General features: G+C 44.5%; 7 non-coding genes across 7 annotated transcripts; all 7 read right to left on the bottom strand.

The window, feature by feature from the left end:
* Positions 1-490: 490 nt before the first annotated feature.
* TRNAH-GUG (transfer RNA histidin (anticodon GUG)) lies at positions 491-562 on the bottom strand. The gene has a single exon. It is a non-coding gene; the product is annotated as a tRNA-His (tRNA).
* A 1,289-nt stretch (positions 563-1,851) lies between these two features.
* Positions 1,852-1,933, bottom strand: TRNAS-AGA (transfer RNA serine (anticodon AGA)). The gene has a single exon. It is a non-coding gene; the product is annotated as a tRNA-Ser (tRNA).
* Positions 1,934-3,432: 1,499 nt separating this feature from the next.
* TRNAH-GUG (transfer RNA histidin (anticodon GUG)) lies at positions 3,433-3,504 on the bottom strand. Its single transcript has one exon. It is a non-coding gene; the product is annotated as a tRNA-His (tRNA).
* A 1,289-nt stretch (positions 3,505-4,793) lies between these two features.
* Positions 4,794-4,875, bottom strand: TRNAS-UGA (transfer RNA serine (anticodon UGA)). Its single transcript has one exon. It is a non-coding gene; the product is annotated as a tRNA-Ser (tRNA).
* Positions 4,876-6,374: 1,499 nt separating this feature from the next.
* TRNAH-GUG (transfer RNA histidin (anticodon GUG)) lies at positions 6,375-6,446 on the bottom strand. The gene has a single exon. It is a non-coding gene; the product is annotated as a tRNA-His (tRNA).
* Positions 6,447-7,735: 1,289 nt separating this feature from the next.
* On the bottom strand, positions 7,736-7,817 carry TRNAF-AAA (transfer RNA phenylalanine (anticodon AAA)). The gene has a single exon. It is a non-coding gene; the product is annotated as a tRNA-Phe (tRNA).
* A 1,500-nt stretch (positions 7,818-9,317) lies between these two features.
* Positions 9,318-9,389, bottom strand: TRNAH-GUG (transfer RNA histidin (anticodon GUG)). Its single transcript has one exon. It is a non-coding gene; the product is annotated as a tRNA-His (tRNA).
* Between the last annotated feature and the right edge of the window lie 5,545 nt (positions 9,390-14,934).

The following is a 14,934-nucleotide window of genomic DNA, read 5'->3' as shown; positions in this document are numbered from 1 at the left end:
TCCATATCAGAGAGGAGAAGCTTTATTTATTTATTGATAAATCCTATCTACTGGTGAGGTTGGATTTAATCTTACTATTGTATAAATGCCATTTTTAGAGAGTGAGCATTTCTCTGCACTTACTGCTCTATTTGCATTGAAACCTGTCTTCGATTGACGTCTGGATTGGGCTGCGAGACAGCTACATATGTGCATTCCCTGTAGACAGCCACAACACAGGTCACTCAACTGCAACTGCATTCATCTGCATTCTGATTGGCCTGGGGGAGAGCTCCGCTCCCCTTACCGCAAATATGTTCAAGAACGATAATTTATGTCAGTAAGTACAGTATACCTACATCTTATAATCATGTGTGTTTAAATAATTTGTTGTTAGATCGTTTAAATATTGAAAAGGATCTGTTTTTAATAGACATTTTACAAAAACAACTGGTACATTTGGGAATTCTGTAAAAGAAAAACCCAACTGCCGTGACATTGCCAACCACAATGCCGTGACTCGGATTCGAACCGAGGTTGCTGCGGCCACAACGCAGAGTACTAACCACTATACGATCACGGCGAGCTACTTGGGCTCAATAACGTACAGTGACATGAAGAAATTATAATTCGGAACACTCAGGGCTACTCCTGTGATAGGCTGAATGTGTTCATTGCTTCCTCATTCCTTATACAAAGGCTTTATCTCCTCAGTGGTTGATAGGCTGAAACCGTTTCCTGGCCGCCTGCTTGTGAACTGGCAGGAGTCAAAGATCACACATACACTGGTGGGCCTGTGATGGGACACCAATGCAGAGAAACACACCTGGCGCAGATATTCTATTCTGTTTATTAGACCTGCATCTCCCCTGTACCTCCTCAAGCCATCTGTATGTGAAGCAAGAAAGAGTTAAGGAACGGTCCATCTACACTTTTATTGGGAGGATGCTGCCGTGAGCTCCTCCCAGCTAATCACACAAACAGCAGTAAAGCAAGATAACTACACAGTTAGGGGGGACTGCATGGTTAGGTTTTTGAGGAATTATTGAAACTGACCTCAGTGACCCATAATCAGAGCTGTGGCTAATGACTGCATGCCTAATTATGATGAAGCAAGCACCTTGGCTCGTAGGGGCCCAACAACACACTTTTCTTAGCTCATTGAATTAAAGTATAAACTTCTGCCATGTGTGAGTGGTAAAGGCTTGTTAATTTTGTTGCTTTTCAAATTCACGTCTGACAACAAGACGAAGGAACATTGGGGCATCAGACGCTTTGGAAAGTAGCCACCAACCGCAGAGAAAGAGAGAAAGAGGGAAAAGATAGTATGAGGTGTGGAGAAAACAGCAGCAGGTACAAGGAGCTCAAATGAGATTAATGGTGCCTAAATAGAGCACGTAAAGGAACAGTTACAAATCTAAGAAAAGGGAAAGAAAAGACTAGGAAAAAACACAGAAAGAGCTTGTAGATGAAATTCTCTTCCAGGAACAGCAGGTTAAGAGAAATTACACAGGGAGCAGTTAAGCTTGTAACACGGGGGAGAATAGAAAAGAGAATGCAGTTTTATGAAGTGTGTTTGCCTAATCCAGCTAGCACTTTTATTTTATTTCTCTATTTGCTTCTTTTATTGGTAAAGTAAGTTTCAAGTGCATGCACAGGTATGACCGAGAGAGCCAGGGTATAATAATTTGAAGCGTTTGCACCAGCGCTAATGAAGGACGAGAGTTATAGCAAAGATATGAAAGGGGGAGCGATAATAAATATGTGATATGGCAATAGTGACACCAAAATAAGCCACCTATTTATAAAACTGACATGGAAGAAATACTAAAGGTTAACTTCTGAAATTGTAGCCGATGTTAAAAAGATTCTCGTTGTCGGCAGGATTCGAACCTGCGCAGGGAGACCCCAATGGATTTCTAGTCCATCGCCTTAACCACTCGGCCACAACAACTGACTGCAAGATGTGTGCACATAATCTGTATGCAAGTTTTCAAGGTGTCCCACAGCAAATTCCTGATATTCTGCAATGCACTTTTTTAAAATAAGGTTTTTTTCAGCAGGCACATTCTCTCCTAAAAACAAAAATTGCATGCGTATATCTCTAGTTTGGAATACCATAGGCTTGCATGCATACTCTCATGGGTCACTCAAGTTTTTTGGACCCTATTGCACTCTGTTTTCGTGCTGCTTTTAGTATATGTCCCATATTAAAGAAGTCTACCATCTTTGAGTATTTGAGGCTCCTTTGTAAGTGCTTTATATTTTTTCCTTGAAGAGCTATATAATAAAGGGGTCCGGGAAGGATTGCATTTATGGAAGATAAAAGAAGGCCCACTTGTCTCACCAAATGCTGTAGAGAAACCTGATGTTTTACTCATGTTATCCTTAGTTCGTTTTTGTTAGACCTTGCATTCTTAAGGTGGTCCCAACCCCACCTTATTGCTTTTCACCTCCGCATTTTGCTGTATCTTTTTGTTGGCCTTAGGACTCTGATCACTTTATCGCTACTAATCAGTGCTGAAGTGCACGTGCTTCTTCCCTAATCATGTGTATAATTGGAGTATACCTGACTGACAGATTTAATTTACTTGAAAGCCCCTTGTAAAGTGGTATACCATATACCCAGGGACTGATTGTGCTGCCCAAAGAAATAGCATTTCAAACCTGCCTCAAGCCTGCTACTGCAGTGCCTGTGCTGCAGTGTACTGCCACTTCGACTTGGCATTTAAAACTACTTGCCAAGCCTTAAACTCCAATTTTATTACATATCAGTAACCCCTAAGGTAGGCCCTAGGTAGTCCTAGGGGCATCATGCTATGTAAGTAAAAGGTAAGACATGTACTGTGGTAGTTTGTATGTCCTAGTAGTATCAAACAGTCTATTACATTTTTCACTACTGTGAGGTCTGCCCCTCTCATAGGTTAGCATTGGGTATTCCCTTATACTTTTTGGGGGGTAATTCCATATCAGAGAGGAGAAGCTTTATTTATTTATTGATAAATCCTATCTACTGGTGAGGTTGGATTTAATCTTACTATTGTATAAATGCCATTTTTAGAGAGTGAGCATTTCTCTGCACTTACTGCTCTATTTGCATTGAAACCTGTCTTCGATTGACGTCTGGATTGGGCTGCGAGACAGCTACATATGTGCATTCCCTGTAGACAGCCACAACACAGGTCACTCAACTGCAACTGCATTCATCTGCATTCTGATTGGCCTGGGGGAGAGCTCCGCTCCCCTTACCGCAAATATGTTCAAGAACGATAATTTATGTCAGTAAGTACAGTATACCTACATCTTATAATCATGTGTGTTTAAATAATTTGTTGTTAGATCGTTTAAATATTGAAAAGGATCTGTTTTTAATAGACATTTTACAAAAACAACTGGTACATTTGGGAATTCTGTAAAAGAAAAACCCAACTGCCGTGACATTGCCAACCACAATGCCGTGACTCGGATTCGAACCGAGGTTGCTGCGGCCACAACGCAGAGTACTAACCACTATACGATCACGGCGAGCTACTTGGGCTCAATAACGTACAGTGACATGAAGAAATTATAATTCGGAACACTCAGGGCTACTCCTGTGATAGGCTGAATGTGTTCATTGCTTCCTCGTTCCTTATACAAAGGCTTTATCTCCTCAGTGGTTGATAGGCTGAAACCGTTTCCTGGCCGCCTGCTTGTGAACTGGCAGGAGTCAAAGATCACACATACACTGGTGGGCCTGTGATGGGACACCAATGCAGAGAAACACACCTGGCGCAGATATTCTATTCTGTTTATTAGACCTGCATCTCCCCTGTACCTCCTCAAGCCATCTGTATGTGAAGCAAGAAAGAGTTAAGGAACGGACCATCTACACTTTTATTGGGAGGATGCTGCCGTGAGCTCCTCCCAGCTAATCACACAAACAGCAGTAAAGCAAGATAACTACACAGTTAGGGGGGACTGCATGGTTAGGTTTTTGAGGAATTATTGAAACTGACCTCAGTGACCCATAATCAGAGCTGTGGCTAATGACTGCATGCCTAATTATGATGAAGCAAGCACCATGGCTCGTAGGGGCCCAACAACACACTTTTCTTAGCTCATTGAATTAAAGTATAAACTTCTGCCATGTGTGAGTGGTAAAGGCTTGTTAATTTTGTTGCTTTTCAAATTCACGTCTGACAACAAGACGAAGGAACATTGGGGCATCAGACGCTTTGGAAAGTAGCCACCAACCGCAGAGAAAGAGAGAAAGAGGGAAAAGACAGTATGAGGTGTGGAGAAAACAGCAGCAGGTACAAGGAGCTCAAATGAGATTAATGGCGCCTAAATAGAGCACGTAAAGGAACAGTTACAAATCTAAGAAAAGGGAAAGAAAAGACTAGGAAAAAACACAGAAAGAGCTTGTAGATGAAATTCTCTTCCAGGAACAGCAGGTTAAGAGAAATTACACAGGGAGCAGTTAAGCTAGTAACACGGGGGAGAATAGAAAAGAAAATGCAGTTTTATGAAGTGTGTTTGCCTAATCCAGCTAGCACTTTTATTTTATTTCTCTATTTGCTTCTTTTATTGGTAAAGTAAGTTTCAAGTGCATGCACAGGTATGACCGAGAGAGCCAGGGTATAATAATTTGAAGCGTTTGCACCAGCGCTAATGAAGGACGAGAGTTATAGCAAAGATATGAAAGGGGGAGCGATAATAAATATGTGATATGGCAATAGTGACACCAAAATAAGCCACCTATTTATAAAACTGACATGGAAGAAATACTAAAGGTTAACGTCTGAAATTGTAGCCGATGTTAAAAAGATTCTCGTTGTCGGCAGGATTCGAACCTGCGCAGGGAGACCCCAATGGATTTCAAGTCCATCGCCTTAACCACTCGGCCACAACAACTGACTGCAAGGTGTGTGCACATAATCTGTATGCAAGTTTTCAAGGTGTCCCACAGCAAATTCCTGATATTCTGCAATGCACTTTTTAAAAATAAGGTTTTTTTCAGTAGGCACATTCTCTCCTAAAAACAAAAATTGCATGCGTATATCTCTAGTTTGGAATACCATAGGCTTGCATGCATACTCTCATGGGTCACTCAAGTTTTTTGGACCCTATTGCACTCTGTTTTCGTGCTGCTTTTAGTATATGTCCCATATTAAAGAAGTCTACCATCTTTGAGTATTTGAGGCTCCTTTGTAAGTGCTTTATATTTTTTCCTTGAAGAGCTATATAATAAAGGGGTCCGGGAAGGATTGCATTTATGGAAGATAAAAGAAGGCCCACTTGTCTCACCAAATGCTGTAGAGAAACCTGATGTTTTACTCCTGTTATCCTTAGTTCGTTTTTGTTAGACCTTGCATTCTTAAGGTGGTCCCAACCCCACCTTATTGCTTTTCACCTCCGCATTTTGCTGTATCTTTTTGTTGGCCTTAGGACTCTGATCACTTTATCGCTACTAATCAGTGCTGAAGTGCACGTGCTTCTTCCCTAATCATGTGTATAATTGGAGTATACCTGAGTGACAGATTTAATTTACTTGAAAGCCCCTTGTAAAGTGGTATACCATATACCCAGGGACTGATTGTGCCGCCCAAAGAAATAGCATTTCAAACCTGTCTCAAGCCTGCTACTGCAGTGCCTGTGCTGCAGTGTACTGCCACTTCGACTTGGCATTTAAAACTACTTGCCAAGCCTTAAACTCCAATTTTATTACATATCAGTAACCCCTAAGGTAGGCCCTAGGTAGTCCTAGGGGCATCATGCTATGTAAGTAAAAGGTAAGACATGTACTGTGGTAGTTTGTATGTCCTAGTAGTATCAAACAGTCTATTACATTTTTCACTACTGTGAGGTCTGCCCCTCTCATAGGTTAGCATTGGGTATTCCCTTATACTTTTTGGGGGGTAATTCCATATCAGAGAGGAGAAGCTTTATTTATTTATTGATAAATCCTATCTACCGGTGAGGTTGGATTTAATCTTACTATTGTATAAATGCCATTTTTAGAGAGTGAGCATTTCTCTGCACTTACTGCTCTATTTGCATTGAAACCTGTCTTCGATTGACGTCTGGATTAGGCTGCGAGACAGCTACATATGTGCATTCCCTGTAGACAGCCACAACACAGGTCACTCAACAGCAACTGCATTCATCTGCATTCTGATTGGCCTGGGGGAGAGCTCCGCTCCCCTTACCGCAAATATGTTCAAGAACGATAATTTATGTCAGTAAGTACAGTATACCTACATCTTATAATCATGTGTGTTTAAATAATTTGTTGTTAGATCGTTTAAATATTGAAAAGGATCTGTTTTTAATAGACATTTTACAAAAACAACTGGTACATTTGGGAATTCTGTAAAGGAAAAACCCAACTGCCGTGACATTGCCAACCACAATGCCATGACTCGGATTCGAACCGAGGTTGCTGCGGCCACAACGCAGAGTACTAACCACTATACGATCACGGCGAGCTACTTGGGCTCAATAGCGTACAGTGACATGAAGAAATTATAATTCGGAACACTCAGGGCTACTCCTGTGATAGGCTGAATGTGTTCATTGCTTCCTCATTCCTTATACAAAGGCTTTATCTCCTCAGTGGTTGATAGGCTGAAACCGTTTCCTGGCCGCCTGCTTGTGAACTGGCAGGAGTCAAAGATCACACATACACTGGTGGGCCTGTGATGGGACACCAATGCAGAGAAACACACCTGGCGCAGATATTCTATTCTGTTTATTAGACCTGCATCTCCCCTGTACCTCCTCAAGCCATCTGTATGTGAAGCAAGAAAGAGTTAAGGAACGGTCCATCTACACTTTTATTGGGAGGATGCTGCCGTGAGCTCCTCCCAGCTAATCACACAAACAGCAGTAAAGCAAGATAACTACACAGTTAGGGGGGACTGCATGGTTAGGTTTTTGAGGAATTATTGAAACTGACCTCAGTGACCCATAATCAGAGCTGTGGCTAATGACTGCATGCCTAATTATGATGAAGCAAGCACCATAGCTCGTAGGGGCCCCACAACACACTTTTCTTAGCTCATTGAATTAAAGTATAAACTTCTGCCATGTGTGAGTGGTAAAGGCTTGTTAATTTTGTTGCTTTTCAAATTCACGTCTGACAACAAGACGAAGGAACATTGGGGCATCAGACGCTTTGGAAAGTAGCCACCAACCGCAGAGAAAGAGAGAAAGAGGGAAAAGACAGTATGAGGTGTGGAGAAAACAGCAGCAGGTACAAGGAGCTCAAATGAGATTAATGGCGCCTAAATAGAGCACGTAAAGGAACAGTTACAAATCGAAGAAAAGGGAAAGAAAAGACTAGGAAAAAACACAGAAAGAGCTTGTAGATGAAATTCTCTTCCAGGAACAGCAGGTTAAGAGAAATTACACAGGGAGCAGTTAAGCTTGTAACACGGGGGAGAATAGAAAAGAAAATGCAGTTTTATGAAGTGTCTTTGCCTAATCCAGCTAGCACTTTTATTTTATTTCTCTATTTGCTTCTTTTATTGGTAAAGTAAGTTTCAAGTGCATGCACAGGTATGACCGAGAGAGCCAGGGTATAATAATTTGAAGCGTTTGCACCAGCGCTAATGAAGGACGAGAGTTATAGCAAAGATATGAAAGGGGGAGCGATAATAAATATGTGATATGGCAATAGTGACACCAAAATAAGCCACCTATTTATAAAACTGACATGGAAGAAATACTAAAGGTTAACTTCTGAAATTGTAGCCGATGTTAAAAAGATTCTCGTTGTCGGCAGGATTCGAACCTGCGCGGGGAGACCCCAATGGATTTTTAGTCCATCGCCTTAACCACTCGGCCACAACAACTGACTGCAAGGTGTGTGCACATAATCTGTATGCAAGTTTTCAAGGTGTCCCACAGCAAATTCCTGATATTCTGCAATGCACTTTTTAAAAACTAAGGTTTTTTTCAGCAGGCACATTCTCTCCTAAAAACAAAAATTGCATGCGTATATCTCTAGTTTGGAATACCATAGGCTTGCATGCATACTCTCATGGGTCACTCAAGTTTTTTGGACCCTATTGCACTCTGTTTTCGTGCTGCTTTTAGTATATGTCCCATATTAAAGAAGCCTACCATCTTTGAGTATTTGAGGCTCCTTTGTAAGTGCTTTATATTTTTTCCTTGAAGAGCTATATAATAAAGGGGTCCGGGAAGGATTGCATTTATGGAAGATAAAAGAAGGCCCACTTGTCTCACCAAATGCTGTAGAGAAACCTGATGTTTTACTCATGTTATCCTTAGTTCGTTTTTGTTAGACCTTGCATTCTTAAGGTGGTCCCAACCCCACCTTATTGCTTTTCACCTCCGCATTTTGCTGTATCTTTTTGTTGGCCTTAGGACTCTGATCACTTTATCGCTACTAATCAGTGCTGAAGTGCACGTGCTTCTTCCCTAATCATGTGTATAATTGGAGTATACCTGACTGACAGATTTAATTTACTTGAAAGCCTCTTGTAAAGTGGTATACCATATACCCAGGGACTGATTGTGCCGCCCAAAGAAATAGCATTTCAAACCTGTCTCAAGCCTGCTACTGCAGTGCCTGTGCTGCAGTGTACTGCCACTTCGACTTGGCATTTAAAACTACTTGCCAAGCCTTAAACTCCAATTTTATTACATATCAGTAACCCCTAAGGTAGGCCCTAGGTAGTCCTAGGGGCATCATGCTATGTAAGTAAAAGGTAAGACATGTACTGTGGTAGTTTGTATGTCCTAGTAGTATCAAACAGTTTATTACATTTTTCACTACTGTGAGGTCTGCCCCTCTCATAGGTTAGCATTGGGTAATCCCTTATACTTTTTGGGGGGTAATTCCATATCAGAGAGGAGAAGCTTTATTTATTTATTGATAAATCCTATCTACTGGTGAGGTTGGATTTAATCTTACTATTGTATAAATGCCATTTTTAGAGAGTGAGCATTTCTCTGCACTTACTGCTCTATTTGCATTGAAACCTGTCTTCGACTGACGTCTGGATTGGGCTGCGAGACAGCTACATATGTGCATTCCCTGTAGACAGCCACAACACAGGTCACTCAACTGCAACTGCATTCATCTGCATTCTGATTGGCCTGGGGGAGAGCTCCGCTCCCCTTACCGCAAATATGTTCAAGAACGATAATTTATGTCAGTAAGTACAGTATACCTACATCTTATAATCATGTGTGTTTAAATAATTTGTTGTTAGATCGTTTAAATATTGAAAAGGATCTGTTTTTAATAGACATTTTACAAAAACAACTGGTACATTTGGGAATTCTGTAAAGGAAAAACCCAACTGCCGTGACATTGCCAACCACAATGCCGTGACTCGGATTCGAACCGAGGTTGCTGCGGCCACAACGCAGAGTACTAACCACTATACGATCACGGCGAGCTACTTGGGCTCAACAACGTACAGTGACATGAAGAAATTATAATTCGGAACACTCAGGGCTACTCCTGTGATAGGCTGAATGTGTTCATTGCTTCCTCATTCCTTATACAAAGGCTTTATCTCCTCAGTGGTTGATAGGCTGAAACCGTTTCCTGGCCGCCTGCTTGTGAACTGGCAGGAGTCAAAGATCACACATACACTGGTGGGCCTGTGATGGGACACCAATGCAGAGAAACACACCTGGCGCAGATATTCTATTCTGTTTATTAGACCTGCATCTCCCCTGTACCTCCTCAAGCCATCTGTATGTGAAGCAAGAAAGAGTTAAGGAACGGTCCATCTACACTTTTCTTGGGAGGATGCTGCCGTGAGCTCCTCCCAGCTAATCACACAAACAGCAGTAAAGCAAGATAACTACACAGTTAGGGGGGACTGCATGGTTAGGTTTTTGAGGAATTATTGAAACTGACCTCAGTGACCCATAACCAGAGCTGTGGCTAATGACTGCATGCCTAATTATGATGAAGCAAGCACCATGGCTCGTAGGGGCTGTAGGAAGGTACATCCTGACTATGGTTGCCCCCAACTTTTTGCCCTGTGTTTTAGCTGGTTTTGGACATAGTCGACCTGGGACCCTGCCAATTGGGACCCCAGGCCTACTGCTCTCTCTTTAAAATGGATTCCATGTACCCTAGGTACATTTCCAATTGGTACTGGGCCACCTTATCAGACCCTGTAACTCAGGGCATAGGTGTACCCAGGGCTGCCAGGGGCTGCAGCATGTATTATGCCACCCCTGGCTGGCCTCCTAAATTTGACACAACTGGCTGCATGACAGCTGGGGCAAAGTTGTGTAATCACCCTTTGCTGTAGTTGTAGTATACCTATACCTAACCCTAAAATGGACACACAGATTCCTATCAGTCACTCCTATGGCAGGCCTTGACAATCCTGAAGGCAGAGTGCTTGGAATCGTGTGAGATGGTGCTCTGGCATGAGCTGAGCCCGTCTGCAGCTTGCGGAACCAAGTCCTAATAGCTGTTCCATGATATCGCATACCATATACTCTTAAGTGCATTATAATCCTCGCGGTTAAATGCCAACTTTGGTATTGCTTTATCAAAACATGTCGAGTAAGGTGTCATACGAATTGGAATACTAACCCCTCGCCAATTCTGGCGACGGGGTTAGCATTCCACCCTTCTAGAGGGACACGACATGTATGTAACTGTGAACCCCGGTTAAAGTTAACTAAAGCCTCAGCTCCACAAAATGGATGCTGCCACCACAGACACGAGTCTGACCTCCTGCTGCTGGGAGTCCTTCCAGCGAGGGAGGCTTGGACAAAGGGTTTCCTGTCCGGGGCGGTGCTAGCACCATCCCAGACAGGGTTTTGTGTATCCTGGGTAGGCAGGGCTTTTCAGGAAGGTGACTGCTGAGTGGCACCCCGGTGCTCACTACGCATAGGCCAGTCAGAACCAGTTCCAGGGGCACACCAGCCCCTGGCCTGGGGAAGTCCGGCAGGGGAGAGGGGTGTAACCACCCCCCTCCTAGTCCCACCCATAGGCAGGACCTAGTCACCGGGTCAGCCCCCTTTTCTAGTATAAAGATGGGAGCGGGCCCCCTGTTCAAATTAGATCATCTTTGGAATCAAGACACGACTTTCTGCGAAAGGACTTCAAGATTTCTTCATCAAGATTCTCCCTTGTGGCTAAGGAGTAGTCACCCTGCATCCGCAGGCACCATCCTAAAGAGCACTGCGGTCTGCTGCAAGTCCTTCATCACGAATCCGACGACCCAGCTCGACGAGACCCGGCTTCCCTGGCACCTCTGACCTCTACTCACCTCTACAGCAAAGCTGAGAACCGTGAGTGCGACGAGACCTCGAGGGACCGACGATCGCCAAGACTGCACGACATCTTTACAACAAGCCCACCGTGTCCTCCACTGGTGAGTGCTTTGGGGTCCGAGAAGCCCCGACCCTGCGCAGCTCCAGCACCCAAGGTCAGCCTCCCTGCATCTCCACGATCTGCGTGGGGCCCTTCTGCTGTTTGCTGTGCACCGCGTTGTTTGGCTACTAGCCGGCTGGCTTGTGGCCTTCTGAACGACGCCCGACGACATCACTGCTGCTGGTCTGGTTGCTCCAGACTGGCCCTTGCTTCCTTCTTGAAAAGAGGCACCCCGGACCCTCCTGGTCCACTCCAGACGCCATTTTAGGTCCACCGCGTGGGCTTGAATTTGCCAAGGCTTTGTTGCCCAATCCTGGGTCCAGCGACGCCGACAGCTCCTATCTTCGTGGGACAGCTCGATCCTCCTTCCTGGTCGCCGACAACGCCTCCTGGTCCGTGAGATCTTCGAGCACAGCGTCACCCACTCACCTAATCGAGGTGGCTACCATCCGGTGCCCTCCTGGTGCCCACTGACTACTGGCTAGTAGTCTCGAACTTGGTCCCCTCTGCTTTCAGGTGTCATCTTCCATCGATCCAGGCTTGGATCCACCGAACTTTCTTCACTGGTCGCCTGCCAGCAACTTCTTTCTTCCAGGCTCCTGGTCCGTCAACGAGGATTCCCGACGTCTTTTGAGTCCTATGCAGCTGCAGCCCCTGGGCTAGGTAACTTCGGCATTTCGGTGCCCCAGCATAGCCTCACTATCCAAGGGTCAGAATCTACTTTCGTTTTCTCCCTACCAGGTCGGGTTCGCCCGAGAACACTAACTTTGCAATTTCTAGCTACCATAGACTTTGTCCCGCATCTCGCGTGAGAGTGCACACACTGCACCCGAGTCCCCTGGGTCTCCCAGAAGTAATCTAACGATTCTATAGTCAAGTCCTAGCGATTCCAAAGCCTATTAGTACTGTACTTACCTGCTAGTAATTTCGCATTCCACTTTTCAAGTATATGGTTTTCCGTGCCCCTCGGGCATTTGTATATACTGTGCTAACTTAAGTATTTTTGTAAGAGTTTTGGTTTGTGCTTAGTACCCTGTCCTCATAAAGAGTACAGGGCTGTTGTGATTCTTAATAAATAACTGTTTATTTTCATAACACTTGTGTGGTGTCCTTTCACTTGGTGTTCAAGGGGTATATGTGTGGTATAACAGCTGGCTTAACACGCCCTCTCGAGTCTTTAGCCTTAGACTGCTCGTATCCACGCTACTAGGATAGCTGGTCTATAAGGTTGACTTACAACCAATCATCAATAAGGGTTGCTGGACTGATACATAGTGTTCACTAGAATAGTGAGCACTGCATATCAGGCCACCTTCTCACATTGGTGGCAGCGGTGGGATTTGAGCTTGCTGTTGTTTTGCCACACGTATCCTAAGAATATCTTGTTGAAAGATCACATAAGTACTGTTAGTACATATAACTAAGCTTAGAATACTCTGAGTTCTACTGAACCAGCTGTTGTAGCTCCTCAAGGCTTAGCACACCTTGGCTGCAACTCTTAGCAAGGGATCAGTAGGCAAACACATAGTGTAGGTAGGTGCATCACTTACACCACACTAGAATCAGCATGTCAGACAAAGGAGGAAACTCTGAGTATCCCCTTGTGTCAGTGGACCCTCCACAGGTCCTTACTTCAAAATATGCTGCTCTTAGCTTCCATGAGATGAGACAAGTGTGTACTCTCAGGAAACTAAAACAGGGGTCTAACCCCACCACTTCCTTTCTGATTGGTCTCTTAGAGGCTTATGATGCCAGTAGGGCTGGTAACCCAGACCCTTCTAATCCAGAAGGAAGTTTGCCCTCCTTACAGGGACCCTTTGATAGCCAGGAACATCCCCTCCAGGAAGCAGATGATGCTGAGGATGAGGATGAGGACCAGTTGTCAGGGGATGAGGCAGATAAGGGACAGGTAGAAGTCAGTAGACTAACCAGGTCCAACTTAAGCAGACATGAGCTTGGTACTAGGGGACCCCTGGGCCCACTCTCAGGTCAGCTTAACATTGGGAATGGACGAGTTAGGTCTCTATCAAGAGGCTCTAACAGATCCTTTCGAACCAATGGCTCTCTCAACTCTTCTCACAGAGGGATGTCTTCCCCTAAGAGGAGAGTGTATGAAGCTGAAGAAAGGGCAATCAAACTGAGGATTGAAAGGGAAGAACTTGCCCTGGCCAAAGAGAGACTTGCCCTTGCTAGAGAGCAAGAATTATGTGGGCTACAGCCCACTGGTGGCAGCAATAAACCTAGCAATAGGGAAAGGAGTTTTGATACAAAGCACCTGAATAAGATAGTGCCCCCCTTTAAAGAAGGGGATGACATCCACAAATGGATTACTGCTTTGGAGAGAGCCTGCACTGTGCAGGGTGTTCCCCAAAGTCAGTGGGCAGCTATCTTGTGGCTCTCCTTTGATGGTAAAGGTAGAGATAAGCTCCTCACCACAAGGGTGGAGGATGCTAACAATTACAAAATCTTGAAGAATACGCTGGTTGATGGGTTTGGTTTAACCACTGAACAATACAGGATGCTGTTCAGAGACACCCAGAAAACTCAGTCTCTAGATTGGACTGACTTTGTTGATTGTGCCACTAAGGCTTTTGAAGGCTGGCTACTGGGTAGTAAGGTTACTGATTTTAAAGGATTGTATAAACTAATTATGAGGGAGCAAATCTTAAATAATTGTCAGAACCAGTTATTACATCAGCACCTGGTAGACTCTGAGTTGACCTCTCCACAGGAATTGGGTAAGAGGGCAGACAAATGGGTCAGAACCAGGGTTAGGCCTAAAAACCAGGGTGGTGACCAGAAAAAGGAATCAACCAAGCCTCAAGAGAAGGGTGGGGATAAATCCACAGAGAAGACTTCCCAAGGGCCCCAAAACTCCAACAAGGGTGGTGGGTCCCAGAACACTCCTTCAGAACAGAAGAAACCTTATTGCCATACCTGTAAACAGGTGGGTCATTACAAAAGTGATGCCAGTTGCCCTAAAAATGGTAATAAGGGAAATATACCCCCAGGTAATACTCCTAAACCTCCTGTTACCACTAGTGGTAATCCCCCAGGTGGTGGGAGTGCCCCCAAGAATGTGGTGGGCATTACTTTGGGCAATCAGGAGGACTATGGCCTAGCCAGGTTCCCTGACCACACTCTTGTCTGTGAGACTGGCATGGGGTTTGCCAACTTCACTACTGGACCCCACATTTTGGGAAAGTATAGACAAGAAGTTTTATTGAATGGTCAGAAAGTTGAGGCATTCAGAGACACAGGGGCCAGCCTCACCATGGTGAGTGACCATCTGGTCCCCTCTGCTCAACTGACCCCTGGTTTTACTTATCAGGTGACAGACATTCATGGAGTGAAGAGAAGGCATCCCATGGCAGTAGTCAAGCTCAGCTGGGGTAATGTCACAGGGCCCATGAGAGTGGCAGTGACAGATAACCTACCTGTAGATTGCTTACTGGGGAATGACCTGGAACTCTCAGCATGGGCTGAGGTGGAACAAGAAACTCACTCCAGAATGATAGGCCTATCCAGACAGGTTAGTGGGGCAGTAATAGCTACAGCCCCAGTCCAAGCACCATTCCTCCCTGAAAAGGTTG

This window comes from Lissotriton vulgaris, unplaced genomic scaffold (assembly GCF_964263255.1).
Source record: "Lissotriton vulgaris unplaced genomic scaffold, aLisVul1.2 SCAFFOLD_301, whole genome shotgun sequence".
Lineage (NCBI taxonomy): Eukaryota > Metazoa > Chordata > Amphibia > Caudata > Salamandridae > Lissotriton > Lissotriton vulgaris.
The sequence above is the reverse complement of the archived record's forward strand: the minus strand, read 5'-3'. Positions and strand labels throughout refer to the sequence as shown.